The sequence below is a fragment of the Somniosus microcephalus genome, chromosome 4 (genome assembly GCF_052327205.1).
Source record: "Somniosus microcephalus isolate GS21.2 chromosome 4, FLI_Smic_1.0, whole genome shotgun sequence".
In the NCBI taxonomy this organism is placed as follows: Eukaryota; Metazoa; Chordata; class Chondrichthyes; order Squaliformes; family Somniosidae; genus Somniosus; species Somniosus microcephalus.
Genome location: NC_140990.1, coordinates 292,652,197 through 292,677,798, shown reverse-complemented (window position 1 = coordinate 292,677,798; position 25,602 = coordinate 292,652,197). Strand labels below are relative to the sequence as shown.

General features: G+C 45.7%; 1 protein-coding gene and 1 pseudogene across 2 annotated transcripts in view; one reads left to right on the top strand and one right to left on the bottom strand.

Moving 5' to 3' along the window:
- Positions 1–25,602, top strand: part of LOC147120546 (histamine N-methyltransferase-like) — a 409,239-nt gene that overhangs the window by 158,780 nt on the left and 224,857 nt on the right. The gene's annotated exons all lie outside the window — the stretch shown is intronic.
- Positions 5,689–25,602, bottom strand: part of LOC147120548 (histamine N-methyltransferase-like) — a 34,585-nt pseudogene continuing 14,671 nt past the window's right edge.

Sequence of the window (25,602 nt, the reverse complement as noted above, 5' to 3'; positions counted from 1 at the left end):
TTACAGCGTTTAACACAGTCTGTCATCAACAGCCTGGATGACATAGAATTGCAGACACAGATAAATGGTCTAAAAACACAATTGAGGAAAATCTTGATGGATGAAAATAAGGTAGTAGGCTCAGAGTTACCTGAGGACCAGGCCATGACGGTCCATTAAAAAGAAATAGTAGCTGAGCTGGAGAAGCACACAAAGACTGTAAATGCCCTCATAAGAGAGGACAGAAATGCTTCTGACCAGGCTGCACAGGACGAGGTGTGCGTACTATACGGGGCATGGTTGCTGGGCGAGGGCCGCAGTAATCTGGAGGATTTAAAACAGGATTTAGTCCCCTCCTGGATCAGCAACAAACACCTCGCAGCCCTCCATCCATTTGAGAATGCATTAAGCCCGTGTCAACTCCGGCTAGCTTCTGAGGCCTACCCAGTCCCAGTAGATTGTGGACGTTCAAACCACACTATCATGGGGATAGTAGTGAGGATGCCGGCCATGGGTGGGACAGCCCGACCCGCACCGGTATACAGCGTAGAGAACTTTGGAGTCATTCAAGGGGGTGCACACATCCGTTTCACAGCGGTCCCACCTTATGTCATAAAGTGGGAGCATGCTATGACAGGTACTGACCTCTTGGGGTGCTGGAGCCGGGGAGCACACATAATACTGTGTCCCCAGCATTTGAATGCCTATTCGAAACTATAGTGCGGGTTTAAAGCTGCTGGCGCAAAACCTATAAACTGTACCATGGAGGTAATGGCACAAGACCATGTTCCCCCACAGGTAACATATATAGGAGTTGGGACATATTGTGTCACCACAGGTGCGCCCCACTACCAGCATGGACAGCATATCTGGTGTCTGGTAAGTGACAGCAGTTTCTGCTTTAAGGCAGAAGTTCAAGTGGCCCAGGAACGAATTGTCCTCATTCCTGAACCCTCCACTGTTCACCTCACTGTAAAAGAGAATTTCACCAACCTGCAAAGTGTCAGTATAAACCGCCAACCGAGCCCCAACTGCAACAAAACCGTCGGCGACCAAACCACCACCAGAAGAACAACCATTCCTGCAAGGTGAAATACCCAACAAAAGACTTTACTCTAACGAAGGAAAAGGAGGGTACTTCGCACAGACAACTCCATCGCCGCGCCCTGTGACCACGTGACGACGGCAGGCCCCAAAAGACAACAAGAGCGAACCCGAAAACCACAATCGGTTTAATCGACAGGTTTCGAACCGTAAAAAAACCCCATTGGTGAGCATGAATTCCTGGCCCCTCGTAGCTTAATCTAGTTAGGTATTGGGGGTGGGATAATGGTAAGGGGATTTTAACGTGTTTGTTTCCCTCGATGTGTCGTGTGTTCCCCATTCCCAAATAAGTGTAACTTTATATGCCTGTAATTATTCCAGTAATTCTCAGTATTGTGTTTTATTGTGCCTTTTAATAAAATTACGGTTTTCTTGCACCAAACCACTTGTCTACTCTATTTTCTGTATCGCCGCCTGTACCTAAGTCTGGTGTCTAGAACCCAGGGGTGTGAGAGCGATTCGAACCGCTCAGAGACAGTCAGGGGCAGAGCTGACTGGGCACACGCCACCCCCTACAGTTGCACACTGGGAGGATCCGCTAGCATAGAAATTGAGGGCAATGGTGACCTTGATTGCCACTGAGAGAGAGGTGGTGCTCCTGATGTGAGGCTCGAGGTCTGGCCTAAGGAGGAGGCAGAGCTCTGTGACCATGTCCTTGGTGAAGCAAGGCCTTCTAAGACACTGTTCCTCAGTGAGATTGATGGAAATGTTGCACTATCAAATGTAACCCAAATGATAGTGATAAATTTTTCTCAGCCAGAATGCTCCTTCAAGTTGAGAATGCTCAAATCACTCAAACCCCCCCTATTTGCTTTTGTCAAATCGACAAGGTAGTATTCATTGCCGACAAAAAAAATCGGAAGTTGATGCCTTTATATAGCGCTCCCCCAGCGCTCATCCGACTGCATTCCGCCTCCTCTACCAGTTATTGCTAACGGCAGGAGCTCAGGCAGGGAGCGAGAGTGAATTTCAGAGCTGGCGCGCTGCACACCCAGATGATGTCACGATCTCCAGCTGCAGGAGAGCGTGGCACTAGTGGTTACCGCCACCACAAACCTCCACTTCAATTGCACGGGTGTCAGTACTATCACCGCGCCCAGTCGCAAAGCTGGTAGTGCCCCGTTAGCATCCCCCGGAGGCGCTAACAGGAGGTGCTAAGTTGCCCAATTTCTCCCCCCTAAGAATATACGGACAGATTGCTATTGTATACTCCTAGTGGCCACCTTAAGAATAGCATTGGCAGATTCCCAACGACAAGGTTATTTTTCCTGTTGCAGCTGGAAAACAGTGGGCCGGATCTTGCTGGAGTGGAGCATCTCAAGGCACTCGCCATTACTTAGGCTTTTTACTGCACCCATCAGCTCAAAAATTTGTTGCGTAGTAAGTTGCTGGAAGTGCGAGCTGATAACGGCATGGCGAGGGCAACAGGACATCAGAGAGCTTAGTGAATGGCGGGACCAACGGTGTATCTCCTTAACCAATGAGATTTAAGGATTGAGAAAGAAACAGAGGAATAATGCAGAAGGAAATGGGGTGAATTAGAGTCAAATCAATTACAGAGAGGGAAAGAAAGATTGGATTAAGAGAATGAGAACAAAAAGGAGATAGAAAGGAAAAGTAAGAAAAAATTGTAATTTAAAATGTTGAAATATCTGGGCTATTGGCCTGGATTAACAATTCATCACGTTATTAAAAGTGTGTTTACACTATTAATTACCAGACTTAACTTTCTTTGGCGAATTTAATGGGCAATTAATGTGCAAATCCAGCAATTTATTAAAAACATCGGGGAGGCACAGGGCCGCAATGCCGTTTGTGCGAAGCAAACGATGGAGCGGCGTAAATCAACCAGCAAGTTCTGGAGATTCACAACTCATGGCGTACCTCTTAATCCCCTGAATTTGTTGACCGATTAGCACATTAATAATGGTGCGTGTTGTTAACACGCCATTACATTTCCAGCAAGAACGTGCCCAAAATATCTGGTGCTGGTGGGAGTCCGTAAGATGGGAATTTAACTGAAGAGCAGAAAACAAAATAAGAATGAGGCAAAAACCAGAAACTTCAATAATAAAAGAAAGAAATCCCCCAAAAAAGAGGGTGGGCGTTGGGGGTGGGAGGCGTGGTGGCTGGGGGGGATGGGGGCGGTGGGCGTTGGGGGCGGTGGGCGTTGTGGGGGGGGGAGGTGGTGAAGATTTTTATTGCGGTCTGCAGGTAAAAAAATCCTAAATTGATTTATCCAGAATGTATTTACAGAGGAACTCTTCTCCAACTATACCAAGTGAACTGCTACACCTGACTTGATTAGTAAAGAATATTTAAACACATTAACATATAAATAAAATAATATTCAATTAGATGCAGCTATCCATCAGATACTCTTTGGTATTTTGCTGATGTGACATCAGCCACCTCTATAAGGAAGAGAGAGTAATCATTTATTTCGGTACTTTTATGAAATAATTTATTTCCAGCACCAGAAGAGCACCGATAAACCTTGTATAGAGCAGTGGTGCTACTTGGAAATGGTGACATACATGTTACAGGATGAATGAAGTATTTTGCAAATCAGTGAGGTGCCAATACAAAAGGTTTACACTAATAGGGGTATTTGAGCTGGAATGAACACAAGCAGGAGACAATCTTTTGAAACCTCTCCTAACAAACCCACAAAGGTTCTGTATCCACTCCTTTTCTTCCTCTGTGAAGTGCCTTGAGACATTTATCCACATTAAAGACATGCTATATAAATGGAAGTGTTTGATATTTTTAAACAATAAATACAAATTTGAATTGAAGATTAGGTCACTATGGAGCAAATTGTGATGTGTGCCTCAAAAGAATTACAATTACAAAGGCTTATTTCTTGCACTTTTATTGACAATAATAAAACATTGTGATTATTGACCATATTTGAGATTCAGCAATGTTACTACAGCTCTTGTTAACATCGGAGGATGTGTTATTACTGAAACACATACTGTTACAATCACATACAGGTAGACTATCCTTTATCCGAACTTCCGAAAACCGAAACCCTCTAAAAACCGAAAGTTTTTTCGTTCAGCGTAAGTCGTGCGCACGACATGGCCAGAGTGGCGCATGACTTACGCTGAGCAGGGCAGAGGGTCACTGAGTTCCCTCCTGGGTAGGAGATTGCAGGCCGAGCTGGGCAGTGTGAAGGAGGTATACCGGGAGAGTGAACCCAACAATACAGTGGCCCGTCTGATAGCTGCAGCGGCCTGTCCGATATTCTTTTCTCCCCCCCCGACCCCCACCCTTTCGGATAAGGGATAGTGTATCCTTTATCCGCACTTCCGAATACCGAAATCCTCTGAAAACCGAAAGTTTTTTCGTTCAGCGTAAGTCGTGCGCACGACCCCGACCCCTGCCGACCCCCACCCCCGACCCCCCCGCTGACCCCGACCCCCGCTGACCCCGACCCCCCCGCCGACCCCCACCCCCGCCAACCCCCACCCCCGAACCCCCGCCAACCCCGACCCCCCGCCGACCCCCACCCCCAACAAATTTCCCAGTCTTATAAAATACCTTCTGAAATCCGAAATTTTCCAAAAACCGAAACACGGCTGGTCCCGAGGTTTTCGGATAAAGGATAGTCTACCTGTATTAACAAATGTTTACTGCAGATATCATCATGCTTTGCCAAAAAGCTGGTGTTTGCCACATAGATCAAGAGTTCAAAGCATTTTTATAGACATGGGCATGCCTAGACAAGACAACCAATATATATAGTTAATAAACTGCTACTACTTTTCTGAAATATTTATCCTGTAAGCATGGTAACATGTTTGCCAAGACTTTTAGAGTTAAATGAGACAGTCATCCTGCTAGCCAGCATAAATATTCGCTATCTGACTATTAAACCTCAAGCAAGAGCACAAAGATAGGCCGCAATAATGTTCTTACTGATTCCTGGAAATGTTTCTAATCTATCTGGAGTTTGTGATCTCTGTTACTTTACATGGACATGCTCAGACAATAAATCCAGTATTTATCAAGTAGAATTAAATGATAAAGTAATTCTGCTAGCCAGCAAAAATATTCTCTACCTACATTTAGTGCAAAGTGCACAAAGCTAGTCCGTAGTAAAGTATATTTCAGTTCTTGAACCTTGCAGCAGAAATATCGCTGAGTAAATTAGCCTTTATCTTAGAATGCAACTGGTAATAGGTGTAAAGATGTCAGAGGTAAAAAGAGAGCAAATAAACTCATTCTGTCGCAACAGAAACGCTGCTGCCAATTCTTAGATGAACCAAAATGAGCTTTCCACAAGGTGATTGTGGCATAGACACCAGGGAAAATGGAGTAACGAATGGTCAAGTGTAAGATTCATCAAAATAATTCAGTTACAAGAAGATATTTTAAAAGCTCCAGCACTTAATCCATGGATTTTATATTTTTAATCATATGAGGAATTATTCTATAAATTAGAGAGCAGCTTAGTGAATTCATTCAAAACATTGGTGCAAGCACAATCTAATAATTACTTGTTCTTAACATCAACAAGTCTTGAGAAGGATTTGTAGCTATTAAGAAAATTACAAGTGAAGTTAGCTGGATAATGGCTGCTTGACAGAAATCAAATCAATAGTCAACCACAATTGCTTACACATCAATGTTGAAAATAATTTTCCCATTTTCCTCTCTTGAGCACCGAGGCTGGCATAGGTACTGAAGAACTTCAGCCTTCAGATCCGCAGGGGCTGTTTTCCTGAAATGGATTATTTGTGTGAGGATATCCAACAGGAGCTCCCCATTTTCATTTCCTTCGATGAAACACTCTGTGATATCCAGGTCAGAGGAAAACTCATAGATCTGATAATTCAATCTCATTTCATCGAGTGTTTTGCGGACAGCAAGGAAAAGATAACTGCTAGTAAAGCAGGATCCAAATGTTTTCCAAAGTGAATGCCATCCACTGCCATCTGTTAATAGTAATATTTGAAATATATTTGTAAACATTTATTTGATTCAAATGCTGATAGTGCCAAAATTAGTTATAAGTAGGATTCCTCTGTAAATTATTTCTTTATATCTTGAAAGTATTTATGAATTATTTCCGCTCTCTGCAAATGATAATACCCGGCTGTAACATATATATGCTATGCTACCCAAAGAGATTTTTTGCATATATACCTTTAATGGTTAGCAGTCATTAGGAAAGAATTTGACAATTGGTGTATCGATTAAATGACCTGTAATTTGCGGCCAGTGGTGAAGCAAAGGTGATCGTCGCTAGCCCTGAAGTAAACATCACACAAACATTTTGTGATCTCTGTGGCGAGAATTTCTGGTTTTCCAACTGTGAGCTATGGGGGCGGTTTGTGGTGGATGTGGCCACCAGATGGAGACAAAGTCCCCCTCTCACTCCAATTCAGGCGAAGGCCACACCCACCTCCAACACACCTGAGGCAAATCTACCTATTAGCTCAGGAGCTTAAAAGGCAAACTAGTGCATCCCTTCAGGGCCAGTGCTTGAGGAGAAAGCCAAGACTGCTGTTGAAAACCAGTTTGCAGCTGCCACAGAGAGGTCTACTATTGAACCAGAGTGGAATATTGTTTAGTTCTGAGAGTCTGATATGATCCCTGGACCGGCTGAAAAAGATCCAGTGGTAAAGTAACCCTGGCTTATTGTTTTTGGAGAAAATTGATTTAAGGACTGCCTTCCTAACCACCCGGGGCGGGTGATAGTTTTTGTTCTTCATTTTTCTTGTTGAACATCATATGTTTTTGGATTTTACCAGACGTGAACCTTTTTTCCCTGTTTTCTAAAAATAAAACACAGCTAACTGCTGTTTTTCATTTACCAATCTTGTGACTGTGCTTGTGTCCTCCACCCCCCACATCAACACACCCTTCGGTCTAGGTGGTGGTGGATTACACAATGTATAATTTAAGAACATAAGAAATAGGAGCAGGAGCAGGAGCAGGCTTTGCTATTCAATAAGATCATGGCTGATCTTCTACCTCATCTGCACTATCCCTTGAATCCCTTAATATTCAAAAATCTATCTATCTCTCTTGAATATACTCAGCGATTGAGCCTCCACAGCCCTCTGGGGTAGAGAATGCCAAAGATTCACCACCCTCTGAGTGAAGAAATTTCTTCTCATCTCAGTCCTAAATGGCCAATCCCTTATTCTGAGACTGTGACCCCTGGTTCTCGACTCCCCAGCCAGGAGAAACATCCCCCTGCATCTACCGTGTCAAGCCCTATAAGAATTTTGTATGTTTCAATGAGATCACCTCTCATTCATCTAAATCCTAGAGAATATAAGCCTAGTCTATGCAATCTCTCCTCATAGGACAATCCCTCCATCCCCAGGAACCAGTCTGGTGAACCTTTGTTGCAATCCCTCTATGGCAAGTATTTCCTTCCTTAGGTAAAGAGACCAAAACTGTACACAATACTCCAGGTGTGGTCTCACCAAGGCCCTATGTAATTGCAGTAAGATGTCTTTACTCTTATACTCAAATCCTCTTATATTAAATGCCAACATACCATTTGCTTTCCTAATTGCTTGCTGTACATGCATGTTAACTTTCAGTGACACCCAGGTCCCTCAGAACACCAACATTTCCCAATCTCTCAGCAATTCAAAAAATACTCGGCTTTTCTATTTTTCCTGCCAAAGTGGATAACTTCACATTTCTCAACATGATACTCCATTTGATATGTTCTTGCCCACTCACTTAGCTTATCCATATCCCCTTGAAGGTTCCTTGCATCCTCCTCACAACTTACATTCCCACCCAGCTAAATCAACATAAGTTTATGGGGATTCCCAGCAAACGAGTTGCTGTGATGTCAACAAGCTGTCTAAGCAGCAATCAAAATGCATAATTCTCAGACAGCAAACCAGGAAGTGGGTCAGCTGCTTTGATTCTAAGGGGGAGAAATTCACTATCACCCTGTTTGGGGTGCTAATTGTTAAAAGTTCGCTGTCATCAGGACTGCAAATTCCGGGCCTATATCATTAATTTTGATTTGCTGAGTTAAAAAGGAACACACTGTTTCTCAGTTTCTCCAATCTCAAATATTAGAGAATCATAGAAAGTTGCAGCCCAGAAAAAAAATCATTCAACCCATCAGGTGTTTCTCCCCACATCTAACACCATTCCTGCTCATTCCTTTTACCCTTTAACATTCTCCTTTTTCAAGCATTTAATTCCATTTTAAAAGTATTTATTGACTCTGCTTCAACCATGTTTTGTAGCAGAGAATTCCGCATTGTGTATAAAGCATTTTTTTCTAACCTTTAATTTTTTGTAATTATCCTAAATATGTGCCTTCTTAGAATCATAGAAATTTACAGCGCAGAAGGAGGCCATTCGGCCCAGCTTGGCTGTGCCGGCCGACAAAAAGCTATCCAGCCGAATCCCACTTTCCAGCACTTGGTCCGTATCCTCGTAGGTTACAGCACTTCAAGTGCATATCCAAGTACTTTTTAAGTGTGATGAGGGTTTCTGCCTCTACCACCCTTTCAGGCAGTGCATTCCAGACCCCCACCACCATCTGGGTGAAAACATTTCTCCTCAAATCCCCTCAATCTCCTACCAATTACTTTATCTTTGCAACCTGGTTACCTGCTGAGGGAAATAGGTCCTTCCTATCCATTCTATCTGGGCCCCTCATAATTTTATACAACTCAAATAGGTCTCCCCTCAGCCTCCTCTGTTCCAAAGAAAACAAACCCAGCCTATCCAATCTTTCCTCATAGCTAAAATTCCCCAGCCCAGGTAACATCCTCGTAAATCTCCTCTGCACCCTCTCCAGTGCAATTACATCCTTCCTGTAATGTGGTGACCAGAACTGCACGCAGTATTTTTGCTGCAGCCTAACTAGTAATTTATACAGTTCAAGCATAACTTCCCTGCTCTTATATTCTATGCCTTGGCTAATAAAGGCAAGTATCCCATATGCCTTCTTAACCACCTTATCTACCTAAATAACAACAGAAAATGCTGGAAAAACTCAGCAGGTCAGGCAACATCCGTGGAGAGAGAAACAGAGTTAACGTTTCAGGTCAAAGACCCTTATTCAGAACTGAGAAAAAAGCAGGAAATGAAACAGATTAAAAAAGCAGTTTGGGGGCTCGGAAATGGGGGAGGGGATGAAAGAACTAAAGGGAAGGTCTGTGAGAGCTGAAGAGAAATTAAGAGATATTCAAGGGGAGACAAGATGGTAATAGGACAGGTAAAGAAACGAAGGATGGCTCTAGATGAAGTGTGAAATGTGCTGGCGGAAGGAAAGGCAGCTGCCATGTGGGAGAGAAAAAAAAGAAGGAAAAGGCACAAACCAAAAGTGTGGATAAAAAATATATAAAAATATGATGGGGGCCGAGGTTATAATCTGAAATTGTTGAACTCGATATTGAGTCCGGAAGGCTGTAAAGTGCCTAATCGGAAGAGGAGGTGCTGTTCCTCGAGCTTATGCTGAGCTTCCGTGGAACAATGCAAGAGGCTGCAGACGGTGAGGTCCGAGTGGGAATGGAGCAGTGAATTGAAATGGCAGGTGACCGGAAGCTCGGGGTCACCCTTACGGACTGAATGGAGGTGTTCCGCAAAGCAGTCACCCAATCTGCGTTTGGTCTCCCCAATGTAGAGGAGACCACAGCGTGAGCAGCGAATACAGTATACTAGATTGCAAGAAGTACAAGTAAATCGCTGTTTCACGTGGAAGGGGTGTTTGGGGCCCTGGACAGTGGGAAGGGGGGGAGGTATAAGTGCAGGTGTTGCATCTCCTGCGCTTGCACGGGAAGGTGACGGGTGAAGGGGAAGGGGTGATAGAGGAGTGGATTAGGGTGTCTTGGAGGGAGCGGTCCCTATGGAATGCTGAAAGGGGAGGGGAGGGGAAGATGCGTTTGCTGGTGGGATCACGTTGGAGGTGGCAGAAATGGCGGAGGATGATCCGTTGAATGTGAAAGCTGGTGGGGTGAAAGGTGAGGACAAGGGAAACCCTATTGTGGTTCCAGGAGGGAGGGGCAGGGGTGAGGGGCAGAAGTGTGGGAGATAGAATGGACATGGCCGAGGGCCGTGTCAACCTCGGTAGAGGGGAATCCTCGGTTGAGGAAAAGGGAAGACATGTCGGAAGCACTAGTGTGGAAGGTGGCATCGTCGGAGCAGATGCGTGGATATGGAGAAACTGGGAGAATGGAATAGAGTCCTTACAGGAGGCGGGGTGGGAGGAAGTGTAGTCCAGGTAGCTGTGGGAGTCAGTGGGCTTCTATCTGGATTTTTTAAAGGCTTTCGATAAGGTCTCGCATAAGAGATTAGCGTGTAAAGAAAGGCACATGGGATTGGGGGCAAGGTATTGATTTGAATAGAGAACTGGTTGGCAGATAGAAAGCAAAGAGTTGGAATAAACGGCTCTTTTTCCGAGTGGCAGGCAGCGACTAGTGGGGTATCGCAGGGATCGGTCCTTGGACCCCAGCTATTCACAATATATATTAATGATCTGGACGAGGGAACTAGATGTAATATCTCCAAGTTTGCAGACGATGTAGGGGGTTTTCCTCGAGAGGTTTCCCTGAGGTTTCTCTCTCTAGAGGCCTCTCTCTCTTGCACAGTAAAACCTTGAGTGGTTCGACCCACTCGCCCCTTAGATTCTATACTCTGGACTTAGGCGCAGGAACTACAATGTAGAGAAAACTCTTGTAGACCAAGTTTGATGAAACAAAATGAAATTTTATTGCATAAGGAAAAATATCAAATCAAATGCAAGCAGATAAGGGAGTACATGGGAGGGAAAAACACAAACAAATCATAACGACACAGTACTAACTAAAGCAAATACAGGCATCTTATACTCTACAAAGATTATCATGAAATAAGGAAACACACGGAACATCGAGGGACAACAACTCATGTTAATTGTACCCTCAAATCCACCCCCTTATTAAACCTATCTAGATCAGATTGTGAAGGGCCAGAAACATACTCACCAATCCCACTAGGAAGTGCAAGGTTTTGAAATTGAGTCTGTGTTTGGTCCTTTCAGGCTTTTCGTCTCCACGTGGATCGTGGAGCCCCTGCGAGCTGCACCACACCTCTCTCCTGAGGTGGGGGTCGGGGACGGCTGGATACCGGCGGGCCTGGATGTCGGCGGGGTCGAGGATCGTTGGCTCGACCCTGGTTAGAGGAGCCTTGGGCTGGCTCCCATCGCTTCTTCAGGTTCCTTTTCTCTCTTCTCCTGAGCCGGGGTGGCTGGTAGGTTTCTTCACTTGGGACCTTTATTTTTTTGTTTCTTCTCCCAAGTTGGGTCGATGGCCTCTCGTTCCGGCAACGGCCCGGGGATGGTCGATGATCTCCCGATGTGCTTCCCCGGGGCGGAACGCCGGTTTCGAGATGGCCTTCTCGATGTTGGCTTTCTTCTTCCTCCTGCGATTGACTGCTCCTTCTTCTGGGTGTCCGGATTCAAAGCTGCGTGTCTGAGCTCAAGCTGCAGGATTGCAACTGCCTGCGTTCCAACTCGCTCTGGCCTGCCTGTCCTGAGAGCTTGCCCCAACTGCCGAAAAAGTCTTCCAGATATACCTTTCTTCCAGAGGCTTCACTTCCCGCCCAAAATCAGGTTTGTCTTTGTTTTATTTTTGGTGGGCTGTGAGCACAGTGGGGTAGTCATTATATTTTAAAATGTCTTAAACGGCTGGTAACAGGCCCATCTCTGGTCTGGAATTACCTTCATTGTTTTTAATGGCCTGCTGATCTCGTTATCTAGTCCTGGGTGCTGTTCTCATGAATATGAAATTGTCCCCTTTTGCCTGGGGCAACATTTTGATGGCCTCTGTCTCCAGGCTGATCTTGACTGGATCTGCATCTAATCCATATGCATACCTGTGGGTCTGGTTTCGTTCTCTCAGGAACGGCTTCCAGAACTTACTGTGGGTTGAATGCACAAATCTGTCTGAGGTTGCGCAGGAACCATTTTAAAGTGTCCCAAATAAGCTGGTCACATGGTATGGCGACCATTTTATATGCCCCTTTTTCTGGGCTTCTTTTAAAACAGTCTTTAAAATCATGACCTCTTCTGCCATTTGACCCTTATTAATATAAAGTCCAATTTTGCGAATCCTACAATGACACAAAGCTGGGTGTGTGTGTGTGCTGTGAGGAGGATGCCGAGAAACTCCAGAATGATTTGGACAGGTTGGGTGATTGGGCAGAAGCAAGGCAGATGCAATATAACGTGGATAAATGCTAGGTTATCCACTTTGGTGTCAAAAACAGGAAGGCAGATTATTATCTGAATGGCAATAGATTGGGGGAAGGGGAAGTGCAACGAGACCTGGGCGTCCTTGTGCACCAGTCGCTGAAAGTAAGCATGCAGGTGCAGCAGGCGGTTAAGAAGGCAAATGGTATGTTGGCCTTCATAGCGAGAGGGTTTCAGTACAGGAACAAGGATGTCTTGCTGCAGTTGTACAGGGCCTTGGTGAGACCACATCTTGAGTATTGTGTGCAGTTTTGGTCGCCTTATCTGAGGAAGGATGATCTTGCCATGGAAGGAGTTCAGCGAAGATTCACCAGGCTGATACCTGGGATGGCAGGAATGACGTATGAGGAGAGATTGGGTCGATTGGGCTTGTACTCGCTGGAGTTTAGAAGAATGAGAGGGGATCTCATCGAAACTTATAAAATTCTAACAGGACTAGACAGACTAGATGCTGGAAGGATTTTCCCGATGGTTGGGGAGTCCAGAACCAGGGGTCACAGTCTAAGGATAAGGGGTAAGCCATTTAGGAGAGAGATGAGGAGGAATTTCTTCACCCAGAGAGTGGTGAACCTGTGGAATTCTCTACCAAAGAAGGCAGTAGAGGGCAATTCATTAAATATATTCAAGAAGGAGTTGTATATATTTCTTAAGGCTAAAGGGATCAAGGGATATGGAGAGAAGGCAGGAACAGGGTACTGAATTTGGATGATCAGCCATGATCTCACTGAATGGCGGAGCAGGCTCGAGGGGCCGAATGGCCTACTCCTACTCCTATCTTCTATGTTTCTAGTGAATGTTGGTCAGTAACCTTTCACCAGAGATGGAGATGGAGAAATCGAGGAAGGGAAGGGAAGAGTCGGACATGGACCATGTGAAGGTGAGGGAAGGGTGGAAATTGGAGGCAAAGTGAATGAAATTGTCTAGTTCAGGGCGAGAGCAGGAAATGGCACCAATACAGTCATCAGTGTACCGGAAAAAGAGGTGAGGGAGGGGACCAGAGTAGGACTGGAACAAAGAGTGCTCCACATATCCCACGAAAAGGCAGGCATAGCTAGGACCCATGCGGGTACCCATAGCAACAACTTTAATTTGGAGGAAATGAGTGGAGTCAAAGGAGAAGTTGTTCAATGTGAGAACAAGTTCAGCCAGGCAGAGGAGGGTGGTGGTGGATGGGGACTGGTTGGGCCTCTGTTCAAGGAAGAAGCGGAGCGCCCTCAGGCCATCCTGGTGGGGGATGGAGGTGTAGAGGGATTTTACGTTCATGTTGAAGAGGAGGCGTTTGGGGTCAGGAAACTGGAAACTGTTAAAGTGGCGGAGGGTGTCAGAAGAGTCGCGGATGTAGGTGGGAATAGACTGGACAAGGGGAGAAAAGATAGAGTTGTGACAGGAAGAGATAAGTTCCGTGGGGCAAGAACAGGCTGAAACGATGGGTCTACCAGGGCAGTCATGTTTGTGGATTTTGGGAAGGAGGTAGAAGCGGGCTGTGCGGGCTTGGCAAAATTTGAGGTTGTGGCCGTGGAGGGAAGATCTCCAGAGGAGATGAGGTCAGTGACAATCTTGGAAATGGTGGCTTGATGTTCGGTAGTTGGGTCATGGTCCAGGGGGAGGTAGGCGGAGGTGTCAGAGAGTTGGCATTCAGCCTCCGCTAGGTAGAGGTTGGTTCGCCAAACAACAACAGCACCACCCTTGTCGGCTGGTTTAATGACAATGTTGGGTTTGAATCTGAGAGAATGGAGTGCTGCAAGTTCAGAGGGAGGTAGGTTGGAGTGAGAGAGGGAAGCAGAGAAATTGAGACGGCCGATGTCACACCGGCAGTTTGCAATGAAAAGGTCTAGAGAGGTTAAGAAGCCAGAGGGAGTGGTCTAGGTAGAACGAGAATTCTGAAAATGGGAGAAAGGGTCAGCTATGCGGGGGAAGACTCCCGGCCAATGAAGTGGGCATGGAGATGAAGGCGAGGGGAAAAAGAGCTCGAAATTCTTTGAGATGAGGGCGTAAGGGAATGAAGCTCAGGCCTTTGCTGAGGACTGATCATTCGGGGTCAGAGAGGGGAAGGTCAGAGGGGATAGTGAAAACACGGCAGGGGGTGAGATTGGAAGAAGGGATGGGGTCAGAGGAAAGTGCAGGGGAAGAAGGTTCCGGAGGGGTATTGGTGTCCAAGAGTTGTTGCAGAAGAGGTGGTCTAGCCAGTCATTTTGCCTATGAGGATAGGGCTGCAGTCAGAAGAGGGGTGTGACTTGGTTGGTCGGCCCAAAGAACCTCCAATCAACATGAACTGACCATCCATGAGTGATCGTATGTATATCATATCTGTAACGTTAGTGGTGACGGGTATTGTATTGCAAGAAGTTTAGTTTTGACATTATATTGTACCCTATGGCCTGGATTTTATCAATGGAGGCGTGTAGGAGGCGTGACTCCCACTTTTGTGGTTGTAGTCCCGCCTCCATCGAGTTGTCGCCAACCCACTCAATTTTTCCTTGATTGACCTTGTTGAGCCTGCCCAGCGGGCTCAGCAGGCCAATTAAGGGACACCCGGCAACAGATGACGTCACAGATTGACATTTCATCTGTCAAGAGCTTTTGACAGATGAAATATCAGCGTTTGACAGCTCTTTGAAGCTGTCAAACACTGATAATCTGTACTCTAAGTTAATTCCTTCCTCTCAGGCTGATTTAGAGATCTCTCCAGAACAGAAAGCAGAGGCTGCAGATTTTGACAGCTCGCAGCCATTCTGCTTTCTGTGCCGGTGAGATGAGGGACTCCCGAGACCTGAAGGAAGGAAGGCTGCATTATTAAGTAAAGGTAAGTAAAACTTCTTTAAACACTTTACACAATTACCTCTGCAATCATGCACCCATCACTCACCTGAACACCAGACATCTCAAACCCTCCAAGCCCTTCAGCCCGACGGTCTGCCTCGCTAACTTAGCGTGGTTTGGAGCCATCGGGAAGCCCACACTTCAGGGCTAAAAATAGACATTATGCTAAAAACTGCCTGTTAACTACCTGTTAACAGGCAGTTAATTGGCACTAATCCCCTTCCCGCCTCAGGGAGGCGGCTCCCAGCACAGGTCGGGTACCTGCCTCCTGGGAATTGGGCATGGAGGCGGGTTGGGGGTGGGATGGGTTCGTGCCCCCCGATTTCACAATTTTAACCTCCCACACGCCTCCAATCCCGCCTCAACGGCCCGATGAAATTTGAGCCCTTTGTCTCTGACGTCTCAATAAAGTTGAATTAATTTGGAATCCGCGTTTGTGTCAATTACTCACTTATAATCCTTGGGTCAGAATCTTAAACCTCTGATGTCCCAAAAGGAAACTTCTTACATCTCCTCAAAAAATTCAATCAAGTTAGTCAGACACAACCTTCCCTTAACAAATCCATGCTGACTAACCCTGATTATTCCGTGTCTTTCTAAATGAAGATTTAACCTGTCCCTCAGAATTTTTTCCAATAATTTTCCCACTACCGAGGTTAGGCTGACTGGCCTGTAATTACCTGTTCTATCCCTTTCTCCCTCATTAAACAATGGTACCACTTTAGCAGTCCTCAAGTACCACACCTGTAGCCAGAGAGGATTGGAAAATGATGGTCAGAGCCTTTGATATTTCCTCTCTTAACAGTCTGGGATACATTTAATCCGGGCCTGGGGATTTATCCACTTTCAAAGATGCAAAACCCCTTAATACTTCCTCTTTCCCTATGTTTATTTCATCTAATATTTCACACTCCTCCTCCCTGATTGCAATTTCTGCGTTGTCCCTCCCTTTTGTGAAAACAGACGCAAAGTATTCATTAAGAGCCATACCCATGTCTTCCGCCTCCACATATTGGTTACCTTTATGGTCCCTAATAGGCCCTACTCTTACTTTAGTTATCCTCTTGCTCTTAATGTATTTATAAAACATCTTTGGGTTTTCCTTGATTTTAATTACCAATATTTTTTCATGCCTTCTCTTTGCTTTCCTAATTTTCTTTTTAATTTCACCCCTGCACTTTCTATACTCCTCGGGTTTCTGCAGTATTGAGCCCTTGGTATCTGTCATAAGCTTCCCTTTTTTTCTTTATCCTTCCCTGTATGTCCCTTGACATCCAGGGAGCTCTAGATTTGTTAGTCCCACCCTTTTCCTTTAAGGGAATATACTTGCTCTGAACCCTCACTATCTCCTCCTGGAATGCCTCCCATTGCTCGGACATTGATTTACCTTCAAGTTTCTATCTTCAGTCCACTTTGGCTAAATCACATCTCAGTTTACTAAAATTAGCTTTTCCCCAATTGAGAACTTTTATTCCTGGTCTATCCTTGTCCTTTTCCATAACTATGCTAAATCTAACTGAATTATGATCACTACCACCAATATGCTCTCCCACTGATACGCTTTCCACTTGCCCAGCTTCATTCCCTAAAACTAGATTCAGAACTGTCTCCTTTCTTGTTCGGCTTGCTTTGTGTAGTGTATGTACCTTTAAGGGGAGAACTACTTTTTACAGCTCCTGTATACTGTAGTACCGGCAGTGACCACACCGGTATATAAACCCTGAGTAGGGATCTGTACTTTAGTTTTTGAGTAACCTGCATCCAGTAAACACCTGTTAATTGTTCCTCTGCAGTCTCTGTCGATTTATTGAAGACATTCACAGATTCAACAGTGGCGACGAGTTGATTCGAACCTACCTGCGATTCTGTAAAAGAAGGCCGATTCCACCAGTGCGGGCGTCGACCATCCGGAGAGGACTTGAACATCGCAGAGGAGGCTGTGGAGAGCTGGGCTTCGTTCCCCAGTCGATACGATCCAGTACAGCAGGCTGGCAGCAGGTACGGCGCAGACCCTTCCCAGACGGCAGCGGCTGGAGCTGATCGACGGCACACAAAAAGGCCGAGCAGCGTCGACGGGGTAAGAGAGAGGGTGAAGCGCACAGGGCTCAGCCGGGGTTGAAGACCGAGCGGCGTCAACGAGAGAAGGGAAAACGCGCAGAGCGCGGCCGGGGTTTCAAGGGCTGAGCAGCGTCCGCGGGGGAGGAAAGAAGCGCGGGAGACGCCATTTTGAGCCGGCGGAGAAGAAGGGAGAGCGCGGGAGATGCCATTTTTAGCCAGTCTAACCACACCCAAGGATGCAGAAGAGTGGCAGTGTCACAGCGTTCGACAATGAAGTCGAAGATTGGGCAACATATATAGAACGTGTAGAATTGTACTGCAAGGCGAATGAAGTGCCAGATGCCAGGAAAACACTAGTATTGCTGAATTCCATGGGTGCAAAAACATACGGCTTACTGCGAAACCTAATAACCTCAGAGAAGCCAGTGGAAAAGGATTTTGAAAGCATAGTGGCAATCCTACAGGACCACTTAAACCCCACACCACTGCTGATAGCCGAAAGATTTAAGTTTCACAAAAGGAACCAGCATAAAGACGAAAGTAATGCTGAGTACTTAATGGAACTGCGCAAACTATCGAAACACTGCCAGTTTGGAACGGGACTAGCAGATACTTTAAGGGACAGGTTTGTGTGTGGGCTTCAAAGTGAAGGAACCAAGAAATGGCTTCTATCAGAAAAGGATCTTACGCTGGACAAGGCTTTCAGCATGGTAGTATCACATGAAGCAGCCGCACGGGGCGCTGCAGAGATACAACGGAGATCACAAGAATATGGCACAAATGAAATGTCGTATGGAGCAGTGAAGTGTTATCGCTGCGGCAAAACAACACACGATCACAAGACTGTTGGTTCAAGGACCAAGTGTGCAGACAGTGTGGAAAAGTAGGACACAGAGCAAGAGTCTGCAGGTCGGGAAAGAAAACCAGCAGCAAGAAATCTCCACAGGAGAAGTACAAAAAGGTACATAAGGTGACGGAGTAGTTCAGACGAACAGAAAAGTGATACAGACTCTGGAAGCAAGGAGCTGGGTTGTTTGAAACTACATCATGTAATCAAAATGGAGGATCACCAAACTATCTGGGTCACGCTCAAGATAGATGGAGTCCAAGTGAAAATGGAATTGGACACAGGATCAGCCTTAACAGTCATAAACCAAAGGGACTACAAGCGGCTATTCTCACATATACCCTTGAGAGCTACAGAGATTGTCTTGAAGACGTACACGGGGCAAAAAGTCTACCCCAAAGGAAAAATAAGGGTGAACGTGATATACAACGGCAAGGAAACACCAAAAATGGACATATATGTATTGCCAGATGGAGGACCGCCACTACTAGGGCGTGAATGGATCCGGAAGATACAGCTAGATTGGCATTCCATACAAGCACTGACTGTAGATGCCAAAAAGGATGACGACGTCACACCGGGACGACTGTCAAAAATGCTAACTGACGCACAAGAAGTGTTCCAGGAGGGACTCCGAACACTAAAAGGCATAAGAGCAATGATCAAAATAGAGGAAAATGCAAGCCCAAAGTTTTTTAAGGCCAGACCGGTACCTTATGAGATCCGCCCAGCCGTCGAAGCAGAGCTGGAAGGTTTGGAACGTTCAGGAGTGCTATCCAAAGTGGACTGGAGTGAGTGGGCTACACCCATCGTTCCTGTAATGAAGAGGTCGTTGAGTAATATGCCTGGGGAACCAAAGAAGGTTCGCATCTGTGGGGACTTTAAGGTGACAGTGAACCCAGTCCTTCACACTGTACAATATCCGCTTCCGCAGATTGAAGATATTTTCGCCTCGCTATCTGGAGGGAAATGCTTCACTAAGATTGATCTGGCCCAGGCGTACCTGCAAATGGAGGTAGAAGAAGCCTCGAAACAGTACTTCATGATCAACACTCATAAAGGTCTCTACCAATACAACCAGCTGGTGTTCGGGGTAGCATCAGCTCCGGCTATTAGACAAAGGGCAATGGATCAAGTCCTGCAAGGGATTCCAGGGACCCAGTGTTATTTGGACGACATCCTGGTCACGGGCGAAAATGACAGTGATCACCTCGCCAACTTGGAGCAGGTGCTCACTAGATTGAAGGATTATGGGCTCCGAGCTAATCGCCACAAATGCGAGTTTTTCCAGAAGCAGATCTCGTATTGTGGCCACGTTATTGATGAAGAGGGGTTACATAAGTCCCCTGAAAAGATTGAGGCAGTAGTCAAGGCTCCAGCACCAGAAAATGTGTCACAACTGAGGTCGTTCCTCGGGTTGGTGAACTACTACCATAAGTTGTTGCCGAATTTGTCTACAGTTCTACACCCACTGAACACCCCACTGCAAACGGGGGTACCATGGAAGTGGAATGACGAATGTAAACGAGCTTTCCAGAAGTGCAAAGAATTGATTACATCAAAAGAGGTGTTGGCTCATTTCAACCCGGCACTACCAATTCGGCTGGCGTGTGATGCATCACCCTATGGCATTGGAGCGGTGCTGTCGCACAAATTCCCGGACGGCTCGGAGAGGCCAGTAGCCTTTGCGTCTCCGTCACTAAACTCAGCCGAGCGTAACTACGCCCAGACTGACAGGGAGGCCCTCAGCCTAGTGTGGGGAGTGAAAAAGTTCAACCACTATCTGCGCGGGCAGAAGTTCACCTTGCTGACTGACCACCAACCACTTGTCTCCATCTTTAACCCAAGGAAGGGCGTTCCGGTGATGACTGCGCAACGGCTACAAAGATGGTCCCTTTTTCTAGGGGCGCACCAATATGATATCGAGTATAAGGGTACGAAACAGCATGGAAACGCTGATGGGCTATCACGCCTGCCACTACCTACTGCGGAGGAAGTACCAGCAGTGGATCCTGTCGAAATATTTCATTCAACTATAATTGAATGCTTGCCAGTAACTAACGCTGGTATAGAGAAGGAGACCCGAAATGACCCGACACTGTCTCGGGTATATGATTTGACGGTGAAGGGATGGCCAGCACATGGCGACTCACTGTTGCCAGCATTCTCATCCAGAAGAGAGCAGCTGTCAGTATGCCAGGGGACCTTGATGTGTGGATCCCGAGTGGTAATTCCACCCAAGTTAAGGGAGAGAGTGCTCAATGAGCTTCACGAAGGCCATCTGGGAGGGGTGAAAATGAAAAGCCTTGCTAGGGTTATGTGTGGTGGCCGGGGATCGATCAGCAAACCGAGGACCTGACAAAGAGCTGCTCAGGATGCCAGAAGGTCCAAAATGCACCACCACATGCCCCTCTACACCCATGTGAGTGGCCCTCATCTCCATGGCAACGGGTGCATATTGATTTTGCTGATCCATTCATGGACTCAATGTTTTTAATAGCTGTGGATGCGCACTCGAAATGGCCTGAAGTGATCAAAATGTCCTCCACCACCACGAAGAAAACTATTGCAGTCCTATGGACAATCTTTGCCAGGAACGGCTTGCCAGAGCAGATTTGCTCTGATAACGGACCACAGTTTGTGTCCGAAGAGTTTCGAAGATTTATGAAAAGGAATGGGGAAGACATTACACCTCCGCTCCGTATCATCCAGCCACCAATGGATTGGCTGAGAGGTTTGTACAAACCTTTGAAAAAGCAGTAAGGGCCATGTGCGATGACGACATTGCACTGCAGCATAAGTTGGACAATTTCCTGTTAGCCTACAGAAATGCGACACATACAGTCACCAACCAGACCCCAGCCATGATGTTCTTTAACCGAAGGTTGAGATCTCGTCTGGACTTGCTCAAACCAAATGTACGAAGAGATGTTGAGAATAAGCAATTCCAGCACATCAATGAGAAGCCGACAGGAGCTTCAATGTAGGGCAACCAGTCTTGACTCACGACTACCGAACAGAGAAATGGCAACCAGGAACGATATGCACACGGCAGGGGCCACTAATGTACACAGTGGATGTTGGGGAGAACATTGTGAGACGCCAGGTCGACCAGATCCTAGAGTCACAGGAAAGAGTCCACCCCAGGTCTCGCGTACCTGGTGATGAACCCGACATACCGGTAGCATCTACCCCAGAAACAGTAGCATTGGAAGCTGATGAACCAACCGACGACAGGGGGCCAGAATCGCCTCCGCACCAAGAGCAAGACACTCAGGAAAGGCGCTATCCAGAAAGGATCAGGAAGCCGCCCCAAAGACTGAATTTATAAATTTGCCGTTAATGTTGCATGTTAAAAGTGTTAATTGTTAAATGAATGTTATGGTACTGTTAATCTAAAAGGGGAGGAATTGTAGTGTATGTACCTTTAAGGGGAGAACTACTTTTTACAGCTCCTGTATACTGTAGTACCGGCAGTGACCACACTGGTATATAAACCCTGAGTAGGGATCTGTACTTTAGTTTTTGAGTAACCTGCATCCAGCAAACACCTGTTAATTGTTCCTCTGCAGTCTCTGTCGATTTATTGAAGAATACCATACATTAACATTCACGGATTCAACACTTTGTACTGGCTAAAAATGTTCCCCTGAATGCATTTTAAGAATTCTGCTCCCTCTATACCTTTCACACTAATTTTTTCCAAGTTAATATTAGGGAAGTTGAAATCCCCTACTATTACTGCCCTATTTTTGCACATCTCAGAAATTTGCTTACATATTTGCTCTTCTATCTCCCTCTGACTCTTGTTACCATCTCACTGACTCACAAAAACATTCTATCACTATTTATTCTATCGGGTCACCTGTTCTCAGCTCCAGTGAAAAAAGCTTCTAACTTCTGAAGCCTTTCTTCTTAACTGTAACCCCTCATCACTTCCAGCACCCTTACGAATCTATGCTGTATCTTTTCCATTGAAATTATACGCTTCCTAAAACAGAGCGTTCCAAAACTGCACAAGATATCCCGAGTACGACCTAATTAAGATTTTTGTTGAAGTTCTACATTATCTCTGTGAACCGACTTTTGTGTGGCGACATTAAACCAGTGGAAAGTCAGTTGGGCAATGTTGGATGAGGAAATTGTGTGCTGCTGAAGGCACAGGTGTTCTGACACTGCTGTGGAAGTTCTTGTGGAGGGGAAGGACATCTTAGAAACATAGAAACATAGAAGATAGGAGCAGGAGTAGGCCATTCGGCCCCTCGAGACTGCTCCGCCATTCAATGCGATCATGGCTGATCATCCAAATTCAGTACCCTGTCCCTGCTTTCTCCCCATACCCCTTGATCCATTTAGCCTTAAGAAATATATCCAACTCCTTCTTGAATATATTTAATGAATTAGCCTCTACTGCCTTCTGTGGTAGAGAATTCCACAGGATCACCACTCTCTGGGTGAAGAAATTCCTCCTCATTTCTGTCCTAAATGGTTTACCCCTTATCCTTAGACAGTGACCCCTGGTTCTGGACTCCCCGACCATCGGGAACATCCTTCCTGCATCTTGTCTGTCCAGTCCTGTCAGAATTTTATAAGTTTCAATGAGATCCCCTCTCATTCTTCTAAACTCCAGCGAGTACAAGCCCAATCGACCCAATCTTGCCTCATACGTCATTCCTGCCATCCCAGGTATCAGCCTGGTGAATCTTTGCTGAACTCCTTCCATGGCAAGAACATCCTTCCTCAGATAAGGCGACCAAAACTGCACACAATACTCAAGAAGTGGTCTAACCAAGGCCCTGTACAACTGCAGCAAGACATCCTTGTTCCTGTACTCAAACCCTCTTGCTACGAAGTCCAACATACCAGTGCCTTTTTAACCGCCTGCTGCACCTGCATGCTTACCTTCAGCGACTGGTGCACAAGGACACCCAGGTCTCATTGCACTTCCCCTTCTCCCAATCTATTGCCATTCAGATAATAATCTGCCTTCCTGTTTTTGCCACCAAAGTGGATAACCTCACATTTATCCACGTTATATTGCATCTGCCATGCTTCTGCCCAATCACCCAACCTGTCCAAATCATCCTGGAGTTTCTCTGCATCCTCCTCACAGCACACAAGCCCACCCAGCTTTGTGTTGTCTGCAAATTTGGAGATATTACATCTAGTTCCCTTGTCTAGATCATTAATATATATTATGAATAGCTGGGGTCCAAGGACCGATCCCTGCGATACCCCACTAGTCACTGCCTGCCACTCGGAAAAAGACCTGTTTATTCCAACTCTTTGCTTTCTCTCTGCCAACTAGTTCTCTATCCAAGTCAATACCTTGCCCCCAATCCCACGAGCCTTAACTTTACACGCTAATCTCTTATCGAAAGCCTTCTGAAAGTCCAAATACACCACATCCACTGGTTCTCCCTTATCTATTTTACCAGTTACATCCTCAAAAAATTCCAGTAGATTAGTCAAGCAGGATTTACCTTTTGTAAATCCATGTTGACTTTGTCCGATCCTGTCACTGTTTTCCAAGTGCTCTGCTATTACATCTTTTATAATGGACTCTAGCATTTTCCCCACTACCGATGTCAGGCTTACCAGTCTGTAATTCCCCGTTTTCTCTCTACCACCTTTTTTGAATAGTGGGGTAACATTAGCTACCCTCCAATCCATGGGTACTGTTCCAGATTCCATCGAATGTTGGAAGATGACCAACAATGCATCTACTATTTCTAGGGCCACTTCATTAAGTACCCTAGGATGTAGATTATCAGGCCCTGGGGATTTATCGGCCTTCAATCCCATCAATTTCCCTAACACCATTTCCCTACAAATACTGATTTCTTTCAGTTCCTCCCTTTCATCAGACCCTATGTTCCCCGACATCTCTGGGAGGTTATTTGTGTCCTCCTTTGTGAAGACAGAACCAAAATATATATTTAATTGGTCAACCATTTCTTTGTTCCCCATTATAAATTCCCCTGATTCTGACTGCAAGGGACCTACGCTTGACTTCACCAATCTTTTTCTCTTCACATATCTATAAAATCTTACTCCACTCGGATGGCCAGAGGATGCTGTTGCAAGCTGGGGAACGTGCATGGCAAGGAGTGGCAGATCATATAAAAGGGCCTTTCATGTAACCTTTGGTGCTGCCCCTCACACTCAATTAGTCACGAATGTTCTGCTCACAGCACCATCTACAAGTGCAGTACCTTTAGACTCGAGACCACTTACCATTTTTAATATATAATAGATATATCAATGACCAGAGGTTTGAGGGCCAATCTCTAGGAGATTTCAGTGATCATAGCTGCTCACTCACAACTCTCGGCATTGACAACTATCCTCCATTTACTATTATCTAGTAAATTCATTATGTACTTTGCAATCTTTTACTTTGTTCCATGAGCTGCTCCTATAGTCATAATCTTTATTGTTTGTGCACATAGCAGACTGTATGGAACTAAACATCAGGAGAAAGATGAATAGCAAAGATAAGAAATTTGATTTATTTTTTCCCTGTAGAATTTCAGTTTCTACAGGCATCCTTAGTGATAGCATATCAGAAACATTGGACAATCACCTACTTGAACAATTTAGAATTAGAAGCTTGCCATTGGTTTCCAGAAGGCTGTGGAAGTACTTAATGGAATCATGCAAACTTTCTACATAATACAACATCTAGACAAGTAGAAACATTGAGAGAAATACAAATATATTCTCATATAAGCTACATCCTTTTCTCAAAATTGATATTAGTTTTGTGAATAATTACGAATGACAGAAATTGTCGATTTAAAAAAAATGTAATTTGTTTTATGCGATGTCGCTGGCAAGGCCAGTATTTATTGCCCATCCCTAATTGCTCTTGAGAAGGTGGTGGTGAGCCGCTTTCTTGAACTGCTGCAGTCCGTGTGGTGAAGCTACTCCCACAGTGCTGTTAGGTAGAAAGTTCCAGGATTTTGACCAGTGACGATAAAGGATTGGTGATGTACTTCTAAGTCAGGATGGTGTGTGATTTGGAAGGGGACTTGGAGCTGGTGGTGTTCCGATGCACCTGATGCCCTTGTCCTTCTAGGTGGAAGAGGTCGTGGGTTTGGAAGGTGCTGCCAAAGAAGCCTTGGCAAGTTGCTGCAGTGCATCTTGTAGATGGTACACACTACAGCCACAGTACGCTGGTGGTGGAGGAAGTGTATGTTTAAGGTGGTAGATGGAGTGCCAACCAAGCGGGCTGCTTTGTCCTGGATGGTGTCGAGCTTCTTGAGTGTTGTTGGAGCTGCACTCATCCAGGCAAGTGGAGAGTATTCCATCACACACATTACTTGTGCCTTGTAAATGGTGGAAAGGCTTTGGGGAGTCAGGAGGTGAGACACTCGCTGCAGAATACCTAGCCTCTGACCTGCTCTTGTTGCCACAGTATTTATGTGGCTGGTTCAGTTAAGTTTCTGGTCAAGGGTGACCCCCAGGATGTTGATGGTGGGGGGCTCGGCGATGTTAATGTTGTTGAATGTCAAGGGGCGGTGGTTAGACTCTCGCTTTTTGGAGATGGTCATTGCCTGGC